We start from the raw sequence: 16,333 nt of genomic DNA, 5'->3' as shown, positions 1-16,333 counted from the left end.
CTACTTGACCGCCGCGTCTCAAAAAGTTTACAGGACACTCTGCACTTCTTAAAATGTCTCAGGTTGTAATCATTAGCCCAGGCAGGAAGCCGGCGCTGCTCGCCCAGCTCAGGACTCGGAGCTGCTCCCTTCTCTGACCAGAGCACTGGTTCTGGGATTTCTTTTGTTGTGATCACAACAGTGCTGATAGGTAGCGCACGGCAACCCGTAACAATTTCTCTGGGATGCCAGGTACTCCCATCCGGTCCTGCCTGAGAGTGGGAACAGGTGGAGCCAAGAGGGTGAAGGGTGCTGGGCAGCCAGGGGCAAGACCCCTTGCCCCCTGGGGTCCCACGACCTAACAAAGTGCCGAATAAGCTTCTTGGCTCTCAGGGCCAGCCCTTGCCCCCACGTGGCTCACGAGGTCTCTCTGTGGCAGCGGCCAGCGAGGACGCGTGCTGAGCCCGCCAGCGGGAGGTACTCCACCCAGCAGCAGCTCCTGCTCCCAAAGCCCAGCCAATGAGCCCCGACTGGGAATTGCCTCACAACACGTTTCTGGTGCAAAGGCCAGCCCACCTGGCTCTAGCTGGCCTCCTTTCCTGTGGCTTATGCTGCTGGTCTCTGAGTCGGGTCTCACAAGGTTCTCCTAGGTCTATCTGTCTCCCAGATGCTCACATTCCAGTAAGGCTCTCAGACCCAAGGGGAGGTCCCTGGTGAGTGCCCAGGTATGAGGACTACACAGGAAGAAGAGAATGTATTGTTCCAGGTGCATTTACAATAGAATCACAAGACATTCTTTCAGGTCACCTAACCTGTGTCATCTAACCTGCCTTATCACAAATCCGTATCACAAGTGGCCATCACTCAAAACCAGAGCTGGGCCATCAGCCTGCGGTCCCGTGTGCAAACCCTGGGTTTCATGAGAAAAACAAGAGCATCTCTGGGGAAGCCAGGTGGTAATACCCTTGGTCTTAAGCAGACGTGGATGGGGTAACTCTAAGGTCCCATGTTCACTGTATGTTTTTATGACCTCAGACCAGGGCTGGGCTCGCAGAGCCACAGCTGAAGGAAGGTGCCTTCAGAGGAAGGTCCAGACCCTGCTCCTGAGCCGACGCAGCCTTCAAGGAGGGCACAGGACGGTCTCCACTCAAGAACACAGACACCAAGAAGGGGACAGATAAGATGGAGTCCTGGGGGCCCACTCAGCCCTCGTCAGAGGCAGGTGACACGCTGCAGGATGGACATAGGGACAAGCCCAGGAGGGCCTGGTGTGTTTGCCCTGTGATAACAAGCGGAAACATACCGGATTCTCCAGTAGAGAAGCCCAGTTTCCCAGCAGTCACCAGATTCCCCGGCTGGGAAGGAACCTTGCCAGAGGCTGGGCCTCTCTCTGGAGCCCACCTGGCTGATGAGTCACTGCGGCGTGTTGTCTGTCCTCGCCTCATGCGCGTGCAGTCCTGGCACAGCCCCCAGCCAGGGGGCCACACAGCACGAGGCGGGGCCGGGCTCAGGGGAGTGTGTACCTCACAAACCAGCGGTAATTCGGCCCACACATTGTTCTGATTTTTTAAATTAGTTGCCAATACTCAAAAATGAAAACATGCTATATAAAAACAAGATTTCCAGCTTCTCTTGAAAAATGGGACGATCTGGCGCGTTGCACCATCTGCCATTGAGGGTCAACCGCGGGACGGTGTCACGGGCTCGCTAGAGCCAGCCACCGGCCCGCCGCCACCGCCACCCGGAGGACCGCCCGGTGGTTAGCGCAGCCCCCTGAGGCCTGCACGCAGCCATCCATGCCTGGCGTCCACGGGCACCGTGGCGCGGACTCTCCTCAGCCGGTGGGCTCAGGGTCCGGTGGGCTCAGGGTCCAGAGAGCAGCGGCTTGGACTCTGGTCCTGATCCCCTGACCGGGAGCTGGGAGACCTTAGGGGGTGACCTAGTGTCTGTGGGCCCAGGTCTGCTCACCCGAAGGCAGAGCCTTGGCCTCTGAGCTCCGGGAGCTGCTGAGAAAGGGACCCACTGCTGAGAGGCCTCCATGGGCGCTCGGGCTGCGAACACGAGGCGGCTGGCTCTGTTTTTCCGCGGATCCACGGATCGCTGGTGAGGAACAGCCTGGCAACGTGCTTATCTGATTGAGATGTCATCTCTGTAGAGAGCTCTGTTTGGAAACATTCTTACCACACAGGATTTAAAAATAATTTCGGATTAGAAGCCAGTTAGTAGCACCATGCATATAGCCTTTTCTTAACCTTTTATGCAACCTTTTTAGAGAGAAAAATGTTTAATTTCAGGAAACACTACTGTAATCTTCAAAAGAACAATAATTGAAAGAAAAGAAAATGACACCCACATTATATCCTTTGAAAGTTGTAACCCTTCTACCCCTCCTCATTTTGATCCCCCAGGGGATCCCCTTGGAGGCAGCAAGGGAGGGAGGGTGAGGGTCTCCACGCAGGGGAGCACTGGGTGCACAGAGAGACCTTTTCAGACCCCACACGAGAGCTCCCCCCTGACCAGCTCCCATGCTGCAGCTCCAGCAGGACCCACCTGGGGTGGGCGGGGCCACCCAGGCAGAGCCTGCCTCGGACACTAGAGGAGGTGACCCCACAGCCACATTCCTCAGGTGCCCCCAGGCCATTATCTGTCTGACCTCTGGGACAGCCTTGGCCCTTCCCCCAGCCACCTGCCCTTGCTCCAGTCAGGCCTATCGCCTCTGGAGCTCCAGGAGTGCAGGGAGGACCAGGACTTGGACCCTCTGGCTAGGAGCTCCCTGGCCTTGGGCAGGCACTCAGAGTCCTGGGCCTTGGTTTCCTCACTTGAAAATGGGACAGCAGTGGTCCTGCCGACGGTTTCCTCACGAACAGCCGCTGACCCTGTTCAGGTTACATTCATTTGTAAAAACAGATCTCTAGCTGCCCCCTTCCCAGAGCAGGGTCAGAGTCCCCTCCTTCTGGGTTCTGACTTTCACAGCTCACAACGAACATGCATTTTCTTACTCTGCGAGCTTCCGCAGTCACTTTTAAACACGGTGCGAAACCTAATGACCACAGCACCTGAAAGACAGCCTGCCTCACCCATAGTTTAAACCTGCAAATTAAAACCAATAATGAAATGTATTTTTCATCATCACATTGGCAAAAGAGAAAATGCTTGATAAAAATCCAGAAGTGCTGGGGGCGCCTGGCTGGCACAGACCGTGAAGTTGCTCATTCTGGGTTTTGGCTCAGGTCCTGATCTTGGGGTCGAGTCCCACAAGGGGCTCTGTGCTCAGCTCTGTCTGCCTGAGATTCTCTCTCTCTCCCTCTCTCAAATAAATAAAACCTTAAAAAAAACAATCCACCATTATGGGAGTTAGGAAACACACTCGTATGCCCTGCAGCCATGAACACAAGCTGGGCCAACTTCTTGAGGGTGATTTGGAAATAGCTCCACAGAACTCAAACCACTCACACCTTTGACCCAGTGATTCGACTTGGAGATACCATCCTGACAACAGACTCCCACAGCCCCGCACATACACAGCAGCACGGTCTTAGGAGCGAAGACCACAGGCCATTGAAACGTCCATGAATACAAAGCACTTAAAGCCTGTATTCAGCAGTGGATCACTGAACTACTGGGAGGTGTTAGCTCTATTTGTCTGTACCAGTACAGAGAAAGATGGCAGATGGGGGTTTAAAAAGCAAGCTGTCTGCTGCTGTATACAACTAAAAAGAAAAGGGGAGGCACGCACATTTTTAAATATTTGCTTCTGTGGCCACAGAGGGCAGGGCACACCTGGAGAGGAGCAGAGGACTGGACAGTTGTGGTCTGGGGGACAGAGATGGGACTGGAGGCAGGCAGGGGACTGGTAGGGAGGGAGGGGGGGGAAGGGGACTAACTTCTCGCGGAAAACCCTCTGCACCATTTAAATTTATTTCTCAGCCATAAGGAAGTAGGTGTCCGCCATACTAGCTGAGGTCTGGAGCCCCCTTTGTCCCAGTGGGCGTTCTGCTTCCTGAGTGTCCACACACGTGGCAGGGACACTTGGGAGGCTGACTGCCCCAACCATCCCTGGGACGGACACACCAACCCAACGATTCCTGGAAGTCCCAGTGCCGCGGCCTGCCCCTCTGAGCTGGGTCAGGCTTCCCAAGGCAGGCGCTGAGTTGCCAGTGGGGCCCGACAGCTGTGCTTTTCTGCTGCGGCCCTGGCTGAGTGCTACTGTCCTGCTCAACTGGGATGAATTACTCGTATGTGAACTTTGTCATCTTGCTTAAGAAAATCTCTCTCCAGTTAGATCATTTTTGAAGTGAAAAAGGGATTATTTTAGACATTTGTGATTTTTAAATCTTTTGTGAAACCTCAGTTCCATTTCTGTATATCTTCAGGTTTGATTTTAAGTCATTTAAGTGTGCGGCCGGCACTGCTGGTGGAGGGCAGTCCCTTCTGCTCAGACTGGCCATTCCGGGCTGGCCTCTCCTTACTGATGCGCCGGCATCTAGAAGGCCTGGTTCTTTCCCTGTGCGACCTCTTCCCCTTGAAAACACACTCATTTAGCTTCAAGGGAAACTAGCAACCAGCTGCTTCAAGGTGGAGAAAACAGCTTTACGAGATCTAGTACTTCCTCCCAGGAAGAGTCCACTGTCAAAACCTACTTTGTCAACAATGCTGGGTACTTGCTCTAATCATAGGCTCTTCCCGGGAATCCAGATCCCTGGGCTGCAGAGTAAGGGCCTCCCTGGGTTCCATTCTTTCCAGTTATCTCCCTGCTCAACTTGATTGAGCACCGATTGTGTACCGGCTCACGCTGACCACAGTGTGTGTGTGTGTGTGTGTGTGTGTGTGTGTGTGTGTGTGACGGACCAAGGCCGATGCCCCCAGCCCAGGTGCATGTAGTCCCAGGACGGGGGCTGGTGCTGGCAGCTGCCACTAGCAGGGCTTGCGGGAGAAGCAGGCAGGCGCTTGCAAAGGAAGGTGGGGAGGAGGTGTCCACAAACACAGGCCGGGGGGGCGGGGTGCCAAGGTTGCAGTCCCTAGGCCCTGCAGTGGGGCGAGAGGATAGAGGGTAGGAAGCAGGTGTGGGTTGGGGTTGTCGGAAGTGGGGCTGGGTGGAGGGCTGGGATGGAGGGGTCCTACCCTTCAGACAGGATGGAGAAGCGAGTGGCGGCCATGAGGCCCTGTGCAGCCAGGTGATCTGGACCCCAGGCAACTGTCTGGGCGCAGGGGGTCGGGCTAGGGCTCAGGCCCCAGCCTAACATGGGGGTGCAGCAGGGATCGGCAGGCCTGCTGGGGGCAGGATGGGGGTGGCTCTGGTCCCGCCTAGAAACCAGGGAGCATGTGTGTCCTTCCAGTGTAAGAACCACGTGCCCCCTGAGATAGACCGTGAACTACAGGTGATTCTTCACGTCTGAATGCGGATGTCCCACACCGCCAAAGTACTCACCACTCTGACTGCTCACGACTGCTACTCACCCTGCACTGAAAATGGGCAAGCACGGAACCGGTTCCCCCAGTTTCTAGAATGGAGCCCCCAGGCTGCTTGTCTGGGGTCCGACTTCCAGCTTTCTACTCGACCATCGGTGCTTGGGGACACACGTTTCCCTCCAGCAGAGTTCCTGTCTGCCTGAGACGGCCTTTGAGGAAACCAGTGAGGTCTTCAAAAGTACTCTTACACGACGTCGAGAATCATACAGGTGACTCGGTTATGCGTACTCGACACTCCGGCATAAAGCTCCGGGGCTCATTAGAACACCTACCCTATTAACGCCAAACTATTCCTCCCACCTCGGGTCTTCGAAGGGCAAAGCAAAGCCGACACTGAAACGTGTCTAACTTTTCATCACAAAACCCTGCTCACCAAGGACAACAGCAACCCACCCTCCCCTCACAGACCTTGTTGAAGGCTCCTCCGCACCAGCGTTCCCCAGCTTTCCCGCTGAGGACCCCAACACGGCTACTGGCTGCTGTCCTCAGGGTTTGAGACAATGCCCTGATGAGGTGGGAGAGGGGTCTGTCAGGAGCTCTGGAGAAGCCTTTCCATTTGCGTTGAAGAGAAAGAGAAGCACGGCCAACCCCGTGATGGTCGGGGCTGCTGCAGCCCTTCTGGACCACCAGGAGGAGGGAGAATCCCGGAGGAGCCGGCCCCAGGCTCACCTGCCTCTGGACCTAACGTGCAAATTGAAGGACGCCCCTGTGTAGGTCAGTGTGTCGGTCCCACCGCTGTGCCAGGCACGCCATGGGTCAGAAATGTGATCAAATGCCCACCACCTTGGCTGCCCCGTCCTGGCTCCAGTGAGCACATGTAAGTTTCTGGGGGTGCCATGATGAGATAAAGTGTTTTAAGTCACTCCCATGAGGCTGTCCTGTGACCTGTGCACAAGCATGGCAGGCTGCTGGGGGCGGGGGCTGCACTCTTCCCCACGCAGGAGGGTCTCTGCTATCACCTGTGGCAGCTACCTGGCTGCCCTGCTCACCACGGGTCTGACGCTGCCGGGCCATCCCCTTCCACCTGCTTCCCGACTTGTCCAACAACCGTTTCACAACTGGGTTCTGCAAGCCTCCCACAGCCTCCTCCTCTCTGAGCCGTGGCTCTGGGTCACACTTAAATACAAGCAAGAGAGGAGATCTGACCGGAGCCTCCTTTCCCACCAGCAGACCTGCTCCCAGGACAGCTCTCCAGTGGCCTCTGGCACCTCTGCTGTCAGAGCTCAGCTTCTGTTCTGGACTCTCCCGTGGGTGTTTGTGTAGCCTGGCCTCAGGCGGAGAAGGCAGATGGGCCTGTAGCCCACCCCCAAGTCCGCCTTGACCTGGTGTGGGGTAGGGGCTGGGGAGACAGGGGACCCACAGCTGTCGGCTGTGCCAGGAGAGACAAAGCCTCACACCTGTCCTTGGGACCCTTGTATCTTCTGCCGGGCCCCATGAAGCGGTGGCCGGTGCCCCCGTCAGCTGAGTGCACAGTTCTGGCCACCCCTAATGCCCTTGCCTCTGTCCTGTCATCAAGAGACGCCTGTCCTGTCCAACCCCAGCCCCGCATGGCCTCCGGCCCTCCTCTCCTGAGTCTGCCTCCCCCTGCGAGACCTACCATGCCCCCCCGCCCCCCTGCCTCTGTGGCCTGCACGCAGACAGGCTTCCTCCAGCGTGGTCCTCTCGCAGGGCGCGGGCTCCGGGATAACTCTTCCACCCCATCCTGGCCTCCAGCCACTCCCCCAGGGAAGCCTGGCATGACCCCACCACCAGCCCCCGCAGTGACCTCCACCTCACCACAGTACGAGCTGCCTGACCTCCCCTGTCCTCCCCGCCACACGACCACCCCCCCCGCCCTGGTGACCACTCTCGCCGTCTTTAAGACCTTCCGTTGCAAAAGATGCCCAAATTTCACCAAGCACACATACACGTGTGGTTTCAAGAACAGAAATAAAATGTCCTAACGCATAAAGCAGACACCAGGGTGCCCGGCCGAGCCCCTGCTGGGGCGCGCAGCCTTTATCTCCAGACGGAGAGTTCGACATCCGTGCTGGGTGCTGGGGTTACTTAAAAAAAAAAGAAGAAAGAAGAAGAAAGCAAACAGCTGTGCGCTGAGCTTACACAATACTGCTGCCCTGTTTTCCTAAGTAACGTTCGACTGGCGCGTCTGTGGCCCTCACAGAAAAGTCAGCCACCTGCTACTCGGGGTCCTTTTGTTTTCAGTGAGGGACGGGGGCGGGGGGCGAGCTGCTCAGCTCCCGCTGTCTGTAAAGTCTTCGTCTCGCCCGGGTCGGTGAAGGACGCGTCCCCTGGTGGGGGTTCCGGGCCCACAGCACGTGCGGACGGCCCAGGTGAGGCGTCGCCAGGCATCAGTGTCAGCTGCGAGCGGGTGGCCGCCGCCGCCCCCACGCCCCGGACACACCCCGCGCCCGGCTTTGCAGTTACTCACGCTGGGGTTTGTGAGGCTGCCCGGTGGGGAGGACGAGGGCCGCGCACGCGCCTTCGGCGGATCTTCCCAGGGCACCTTTGGCCCAGACTCTGTTCTTTGGAGGCTCTGGCCGGCAGGCATCACGTCACACCTGCTTACGCCGTCCTCGTGGCTCCTGACCTGCTTTCTTTCTGTTCCTCTTCCAATCGCTTTGTCTCAGAGTAATTTCTTCACATATGTCTGTGTCACCGATCGGTTCAACCCACCCACCAAGATTTTAATTTGAATAATTACGTTTTTTCTTAAAGTTCCTGTTTGTTCTTTTCTTAAGCTTGCTTGGTCTTTCTTTATAATTCTTTGTTTCCCGAACGTGCTTTCTTGTGAGTCTCTTACTTGTTTGAATCTATGAAACTCAGCCTGGTCAGACCTTGTGTCTTCCAGGTTCGTGGAAGGTCTGCTCTGCCGGTCTCATTCCCGGTGCCTTGACCCCTGCGTGTGGGATCCCATTCTCAGCTGGAATCTGATCTGTGGGAATACTTATGGCCTGGGACAAAGGGGGTCCTCTAAAGTAGCCTGTCTCCACTGTCACCCGGTCCTTGGGGGCTCCACCGGTTCAGAATCCTGAGAACTAAAATCCTCAGGCCACCCAGGCCTTGTAACTGGGACCAACTCACATGAGAGCCACTCTCTCATGGTGACAAGTTGGAGGTGACAACCCTGCTGCCAGTGTCTGGGCGAGGGCCCTGACCCCACTCTGGGCAGGCGGGGCACGGAGCTGTTTCTGACTTACCTTCCCACTGAGGGTGGGGGAGACCCTTCCCAGTCTCTGTCTTTGAGCCAGGATCGCCTGTCACACCCCCACCCGGGATGGGCCCTGAGTTTTGTCACTTGCTTTCTGAACACCGTGAGGCTACGACACCCAGTGCCAAGTTTACCCAGTTTGACAGGGGCCCTGGGGTCAAAGCTGCTGGTGGCGATCAGCCTGCAGTCAGGGCCCCTCCTTCACGGGATCTCTGGCTTTAAGAATTCTTCGCCTTCTTGCCACGTTGCGTGCCTTCAAGCATGACTGCAGCATGTTTTAAGAGCACACTCTGGGCTACGTATTTTGTTGTATGTAGGCTCCAGCCAACGTGGTGCTTAAACTCATGACCCCGCGACCAACAGTCAGCAGGGTCCACCGACGGAGCTGGCCAGGCGCCCTGACTGTGGCATTTCTTTCGGCAGGTTTGTGGGGCCGTGTGCAGAGGCAGTGTGAGTCCAGCCTCTGCTGGGGCGCTGGGACATGGGGCTGAGCTTTGCGCTGAACTAGAGTGACTCCGACGCGAGGCAGAGGGAACACTCTCCTCGAATAAGGCCTGAAAAAGCTTCCCATTAAAACTCTCCTTTAAAATTCTTCTGGAAGAAGAAAAACATATCCAAAGGCTACTATGAGAGATTTGTAAAGTATGGAAGGATAAATCTAAACAAATTTAGTCAAATTTGGGCGCCTAGCTGGCTCAGTCAGTTAAGCATGTGGGTTCGGCTCAGGTCATGATCCTGGAGTCCCGGGATCGAGTCCCACATCGGGCTCCCTGCTCAGCGGGAAGCCTGCTTCTCCCGCTGACCTCTCTCCTCTCATGCTCTCTCTCTCTCATTCTCTCTGTCTCTCTCAAGTAAATGAATGAAATCTTTCAAAAAATAAAAATAAAAAAATAAAAGAAAGAACAAGAACCACATGATACTCTCAATAGATGCTGAAAAAGCATTTGACAAAGTCCAGTGTCCCTTCCTGATCCAAACTCTTCACAGTGTGGGGATAGAGGGCACATACCTCAATTCATCAAAGCCACCTATGAAAAACCCATAGCGAATATCATTCTCAATGGAGGAAAAACTGAGAGCGTTTTCTCTAAGGTCAGGAACACGGCAGGGATGTCCACTATCGCCACTGCTATTCAACATCGTACTAGAAGTCCTAGCCTCAGAAATCAGACAACAAAAAGAAATTAAAGGCACCCAAATAGGCAAAGAAGAAGTCAAACTTTAGCTCTCTGCAGAAGATATGATACTCTATGTGGAAAACCCCAAAAACTCCACCCCCAAATTGTGAGAACTCATACAAGAATTCAGTAAAGGGTCAGGGTATAAAATCAATGCACAGAAATCAGTTCCATTTCTATACACCAACAGCAAGACAGAAGAAAGAGAAATTAAGGAGTCAATCCCATTTACATCTGCACCCAAAACTGTAAGATGCCCAGGAACAAACCTAACCAAAGACACAAAGGAGCTATACCCTGAAAACTACAGATCAATCATGAAAGAAATGGAGAAAGATACAAAGAAATGGAAAAACGTTCCATGCTCATGGGCTGGAAGAACAAATATTGTGAAAATGTCTATGCTACCTAAAGCAATCTACACGTTTAATGCAATCCCTACCAAAACACCATCAACTTTTTCACAGAGCTGGGACAAATAATCCTAAAATTTATGTGGAACCGGAATAGACCCTGAATAGCCACAGGAATGTTGAAAAAGAAAACCAGTGCTGGCAGCATCACAACTGCAGACTTCAAGCTTTGTTACAAAGCTGTCATCATCAAGACAGCCTGGTCCTGGGGCGCCTGGGTGGCTCAGTGGGTTAAAGCCTCTGCCTTCGGCTCAGGTCACGATCTCTGGGTCCTGGGATCGAGCCCCACATCGGGCTCTCTGCTCAGTGGGGAGCCTGCTTCCCCCCTGCCCCCCATGCTGCCGTCTGCCTCTCTGCCTACTTGTGATCTCTCTCTCTTTCAAACAAATAAATAAAATGTTAAAAAAAAAAAAAAGCCTGTTACTGGCACAAGAACACAGATCAATGGAACAGAATAGAAAACCCAGATATGGGCCCTCACCCCTATAGTCAACTACTCTTCGACAAAGCAGGAAAGAATGTCCAATGGAAAAAAGGCAGTCTCTTCAACAGGTGGTGTTGGGAAAACTGGACAGCCACGTGCAGAAGAATGAAACTGGACCATTTCCTTACACCACACGTGAAAACAGACTCAAATGGATGAAGGACCTCAGTGTGAGACAGGAAGCCGTCCAGATCCTAGAGGAGAACACAGGCGCGACCTCCATGACCTTGGCAGCAGCAGCTTCCTGCTACACGTGTCCCCAAAGGCAAGGGAAGCAAGGGTGAAAGTGAACTCCTGGGACTTCATCAAGATCAAACACTTCTGCACAGCAAAGGAAACAGTGGACAAAACCAAAAGACAACCAACAGAATGGGAGAAGATAATCGCAAAAGTCTTATCAGATAAAGGGCTAGTATCCAAAATCTATAAAGAACTTCTGACACTCAACACCCAAAGAGCAAATAATCCAACCAAGAAATGGGCAGAGGACATGAACAGACATTTCTGCAAAGAAGACACCCAGATGGCCAACAGACACATGAGAAAGTGCTCCACCTCACTCGGCATCAGGAAATACAAATCAAAACCACGATGAGATCCCACCTCACACCAGTCAGAATGGCTAAAATTAACACGTCAGGAAACGACAGATGCTGGCGAGGATGCGGAGAAAGGGAGACCCTCCTGCACTGTTGGTGGGAATGCAAGCTGGTGCAGCCACTCTGGAAAACAGCATGGAGGTTCCTCAAAAAGTTGAAAATAGAGCTGCCCTATGACCCAGCAATCGCACTACAATGTATTTACCCCAAATATACAAATGTGGTGACCCGAAGGGGCACCTGCACCCCAGTGTTCATAGCAGCAACGTCCGCAGCAGCCGAACTACAGAAAGAGCTGAGATGTCCATCGACAGATGAATGGATAAAGAAGATGTGGTATATATATACAACGGAACATATGTAGCCATCAGAAAGCGAAATCTTGCTATTTGCAATGATATGGACAGAACTAGAGGGTGTTATGCTGAGCGAAGTCAGTCAGTCGGAGAAAGACAGTTACCATATGATCTTACTGATACGAGGAATTTGAGAAACAAGACAGAGCAGCAAAGGGGAAGGGAAGGAAAAACAAAACAAGACGAAATTGGGGGAGACAAACCATTAAGAGACCCTTAGCCACAGGAAATAGACCGAGGGTGGCTGGAGGGCCGGGGCTGGGCGGCCGGGGGCACTGGGTGACGGGCACTGAGGAGGACACGGGATGCGATGAGCACCGGGTGTTGTGAGCAACCGACGCGTCACTGACCTCCGTCCCTGAAACTAACAGTTCACTCTGTGTTAATTAATTGAATTTAAATGTGAAAATGTTTAAAAAAATTTTTTTTAAGTCAAATAAGAACCTGGGGGGTGGTGGGGTGGTGAGATCTGTAATTCATGTTTTAGAAAAGGCCTAATTTCCATAATAAATGATGAGCTCCCACAAATCAGTAAGACAAAGACAGCAAACTCCATGTACAAAGGGGCAGGGACCTGAAGGAGAGGAAGTGAGGACTCGGGAAGGGCCACAACCTCCCAACCCCAGGGGCTGCAGACACTGCCAGGGCCCCGCTGGATGGCGGCTTCCAGAACCGACAAAGCAAGGCCCCACCCCGCAGGCTGCAAGGCCCTTTACTATAACAGGACACGTGTGACAGAAGATTGGAAATAACCCACAAAGTCCACAGCAGGGACAACGGTCACACAGGTTGAGGCACATCAACCCAACGGAGCGTGCTGCGTGGGGCCAGAGCCAGAGCGGAGACGCTCTGTGCACACGGATCCCCGAGGGGCTCCGCACGGGCTGCCCTCCCTCTGCCTTCATGCCACAAGGGGGGCGGCACGCAGCTCCCCGAGAGGTGGGCCCTCTAGGTGGATCCTTCTGACGTCGAGAGCACCAGGCGGGACTAGGGCAAGGACAGAGCAGTGCTTGAGAGGCCAACTGGCACAGAGAGTGCCCGGTCTCCCAGGTGGATACAACAGCTCCCCAGGGAGGGGACTCCCGCGGATGGGCCCAGGGGTGACATGGCCGGAGCGCCCACACAGGAGCCCGCACAGGCAGAAAGAATGCCATGTGTCTGTCTGTGTGTCAGTCTGACAGTGGTCATCCAGCCCCACCATGCAGCGGCGGGGACAGCACATCTCACCTCTGTTCTGACCTCCAGCCAGACGATCATGGCTCAAGTTCTGCCTTCCCGCTTCTCTCTGAGACCCTGAGAGCAGGGTCCCCAGTGGGAACTGAAATTCCCCTCGAGATGGAAGGACTGAGCCAGCGGGATCCCCGTGACTGATCCCATGACAGGGACCGACCTGGCCGTCACGGCCGCCTGCCCACACTCATGGACCTTTGTCCCATGTGGTCCCTACGTAAACTGGGACGTGTTTCCTGCACTTGGAGGGTTCTGAACGCTGGTCCGCTGGCCTCCCAGGAACGGCGTCCCTGAAATAATCTTTCTCATGTCACCACTGCCGTCTTTCTGCCTATGGCTTCTGTCGGCGGCCAGGGGCCAAGCCTGGCCTGTTGAGGACCCTGGAGCCCTGCCCCGGCCTACCTGGTGCCGAGTCGTCCTGGGACGTGAGGCCAGAGGGGCTGGATCCCAGGTCCAGTAACTTCCACGTGTCCTGGAGGGGACCGCTGGCCACCGAGGAGGAGCTCCCAGCCGGGCACCTACTCTCCGTGGGGCATTCGTGAGCCGGGCGCGGCTTTGGGGACCGGTTTTCTTTGTGCCGAGTGCATCTGCAAGTCGCTGCGGACATTCTGTGCTGCCGCTAGGGAAGTAAACAAAGACAGAATGACCCCAAAGCCGGCTCTCCCTGCCCCTGGAATCAGCGACAAGACTGTGGGCAAGGCTGGGCGGAGGCTTCAGGGACTGTTGTGCAGAGGCCCTGGGGACAGGCCCATGCTCCCAAGCGCACTGGCTGGCCAGTGCGGGACCAGCTGGGATTCCTACGGACCCTGGAAGGACAAAGCAGTCTGGTCTCCATGGAAAGATGCCCCAGAGCCCACCTCTCTGGCTGCGCCAAGGCCCCCTCTGGCGTCCGTGCCCACCCGTTCCCCCGCACCCCGGGTGCACCCACTCTGCGGAGGCATGAGAGCCAACTCCCTCCATCCTAAGAGGACCGTCTGGGGTGGCCACAGCAGCAGCCCCCTGCTAGGACCCCAGGTGCTCTGCTGCCCGCGGCTGGTTCCCGTGCTGAGACGGGGTGTGGTGTCCCCAGCACCCGCGGCCCAGCGTACCTGCCCTGACCTTGTCACTGCTCCCGCGGCCTGGCCCTGCGGAGGCTGGCTTCTCCCGGCTGTCTGGGCCTGGCGGAGCTGCACCTTCCCCGAGCGCTCGGAGACACGGGTCTTCCTGGTGTTCTCAGAGCCCTGCCGTGGAAATGCAAACAGAAGGAATCCGGTGCCGGTGACGGCTGATGGGCTGTGTTACCAAGGCCTCCCCCGAGATGAGGAAGGACTCCCTGTGTCAGGGACTCGCTCAGGTCAGTGGCAGCTGGGAAAGGAGGGGCAGGTCAGGTCCACCCGCCAGGATGAACAGCGTCCCCAAGTGCCCCTTCCGGCCTTCAGGAGACCAAGCGCCCCGACATCACACAGACCGCTTTCCCACGGCCTGACCCCCGTGCCCCTCAGTCTGCTGGCAGGGCCCTCCCACCCTCCGAGGGGACGCCCGCCGAGCCGTCGAGGGGAACTGTAAGGAGTCTTAGGAGGCCTGAACAGAAACCTGGAAGAAAACGGAGGAATTAAAAGGAGCCGCACGAGGGCAGACGCTGAGCAGCGGGCCACTCGTGCGGGAGCCAGCCAGACCCCCAGCCTCTTCCCGGAGCCCCGGAGGACATTCAGGCCCACAGCGCTGCTCTTCTCTGCTCTAGTGGGATTAACATTTGAATTGGACTGAGTAATGCATGCGCGTCTTTGGTTTTAACGAGCTGGCTCTGATGATGAACGGGCTTTTCGTGTTTGTTGAGCGACTCCCTGGGCTTCTTCCTCCGTGGTTTCTTTTCTTTTTCTAAACATTTATTGAGAGAAAGTGAGAGTGAGCACGGGTGGGCGGGGGGGCAGAGGCAGAGAGAGAGAATCTCACCCCCCACTGAGTAGGGAGCCCGACACGACACTACACCACACGGGGCTCACCCCTGGGACCTGAGGTCACGACCTGAGCCGTGATTGAGAGTCAGACACTTAACCGACGGCGCCTCATAGGCGCCCTTCCTCCGTGGTTCCCGATCATATCTGCTGCTTATTTATCTACTGGTTCAGAGAGTGGGCCTCAGGGAGTCGTCCTCTCCCAGGCTGTAAGAAAGGAGTCATCTCACTGGGGTAGCGCAGACGTGAATTCTGTGGTCTGGAGGGGTTAACAGAGTGTAAGACGGTACTTAATGTACCAGAAGGAAGTGGAGGTCGCACACGTGTTACTGTGACAGAGAACAGGCATATCTATGCGACACCTTGGGAGATTTTCTTCCAACACGAGTTTAGAATTTTAATCAATGCAGGTTGGAAAGTCACGAACTACTGGTATTTCAGTGCTTCACAGCAAGCCCCACAAGCGGTGAAGGGTCCCCAGGACAGGGGGCCGTGCGGGGGCCGGGGTCCTCTGGTGGAAGTAGCCATGGTCTTCAGCCCCTTTTCTGTGGCCGGCCCTGCTCAGGTTCTCAGGCCAGCGCCGCCTCGTCGGGCAGACCACTGCCACTGTGCAGGCCTCTCCTATAGACCCATCTCGGGCACTGTCCCTGCTGTCCCTGCCGTTCGTGCTGGCCCTGCCGTCCCGTGACTGAGACGTTGCCCTTTGCCGAGGACTTGTGTTGCGGCCCAGTGGAAGCCCCCCGACCCCCAGCCCCGTGAGGTGTGTGCCCGACGGACGTGTTGGATGGGCAGCTCGGGTCTCGCCAAGCCCAAGCCACTGTTCGCCTCCCCCTGGCCCAGCAGCCGGGTTCCTGCCCGCTCTCACATTCCAAAGCCATCCCACAGCGAACCCTGACTTCAGCTGTCTCCAGATGTGACACTTCTCCTGGCTGGCCGCCCAGCCCTCGTGCCCGGGCACCCAGGTCAACGTAGAACCTGAGCACAGCCACCTTGCTCGGGCCACCTTGGGGCTCACGTCAGCCCACGCGGAACGGGCCATCTATCTCCCAGCTGGCTGCTACTTCACTGCCAAGGAACTGAAAAGGCAAAGCCACACACTGGAGACTACCTTGGCAGAGCACGGGCAGGTAAGGTTAGTCTCAAGCTTTAGGAAACTCCCCTATCCTTCCAGGAAACCGAACGTTGGCAAATGACACACTACACACAGCGCCAAGACATGCGCTTCCTACCGCCATCAGCTCACGACAGGCAGGAGCTCCTAGTCGTGTGGAACAGCTTGTGAGGAACGGACTGTGAAGGCAGCAACACCTGGCCCGCACATGCAGGTGGCTGGCACGCCGGAGGCCGTGACCTCTGTGGAAGGACAGTGGCATCCCGCCGGCCGGGCCCCGGGTCGTGGTCATCGGGCTAGAGTCAGAAGCATGAGCAGACGGAACGCAGCATCTGTTCTGGGTAAGAACTCAGCAGAGCAGGAGGAGAAAGA

This window comes from Lontra canadensis, unplaced genomic scaffold (assembly GCF_010015895.1).
Source record: "Lontra canadensis isolate GAN:19392208 unplaced genomic scaffold, GSC_riverotter_1.0 scaffold41, whole genome shotgun sequence".
Taxonomy (NCBI): domain Eukaryota; kingdom Metazoa; phylum Chordata; class Mammalia; order Carnivora; family Mustelidae; genus Lontra; species Lontra canadensis.
This window is presented reverse-complemented; position numbering follows the sequence as displayed.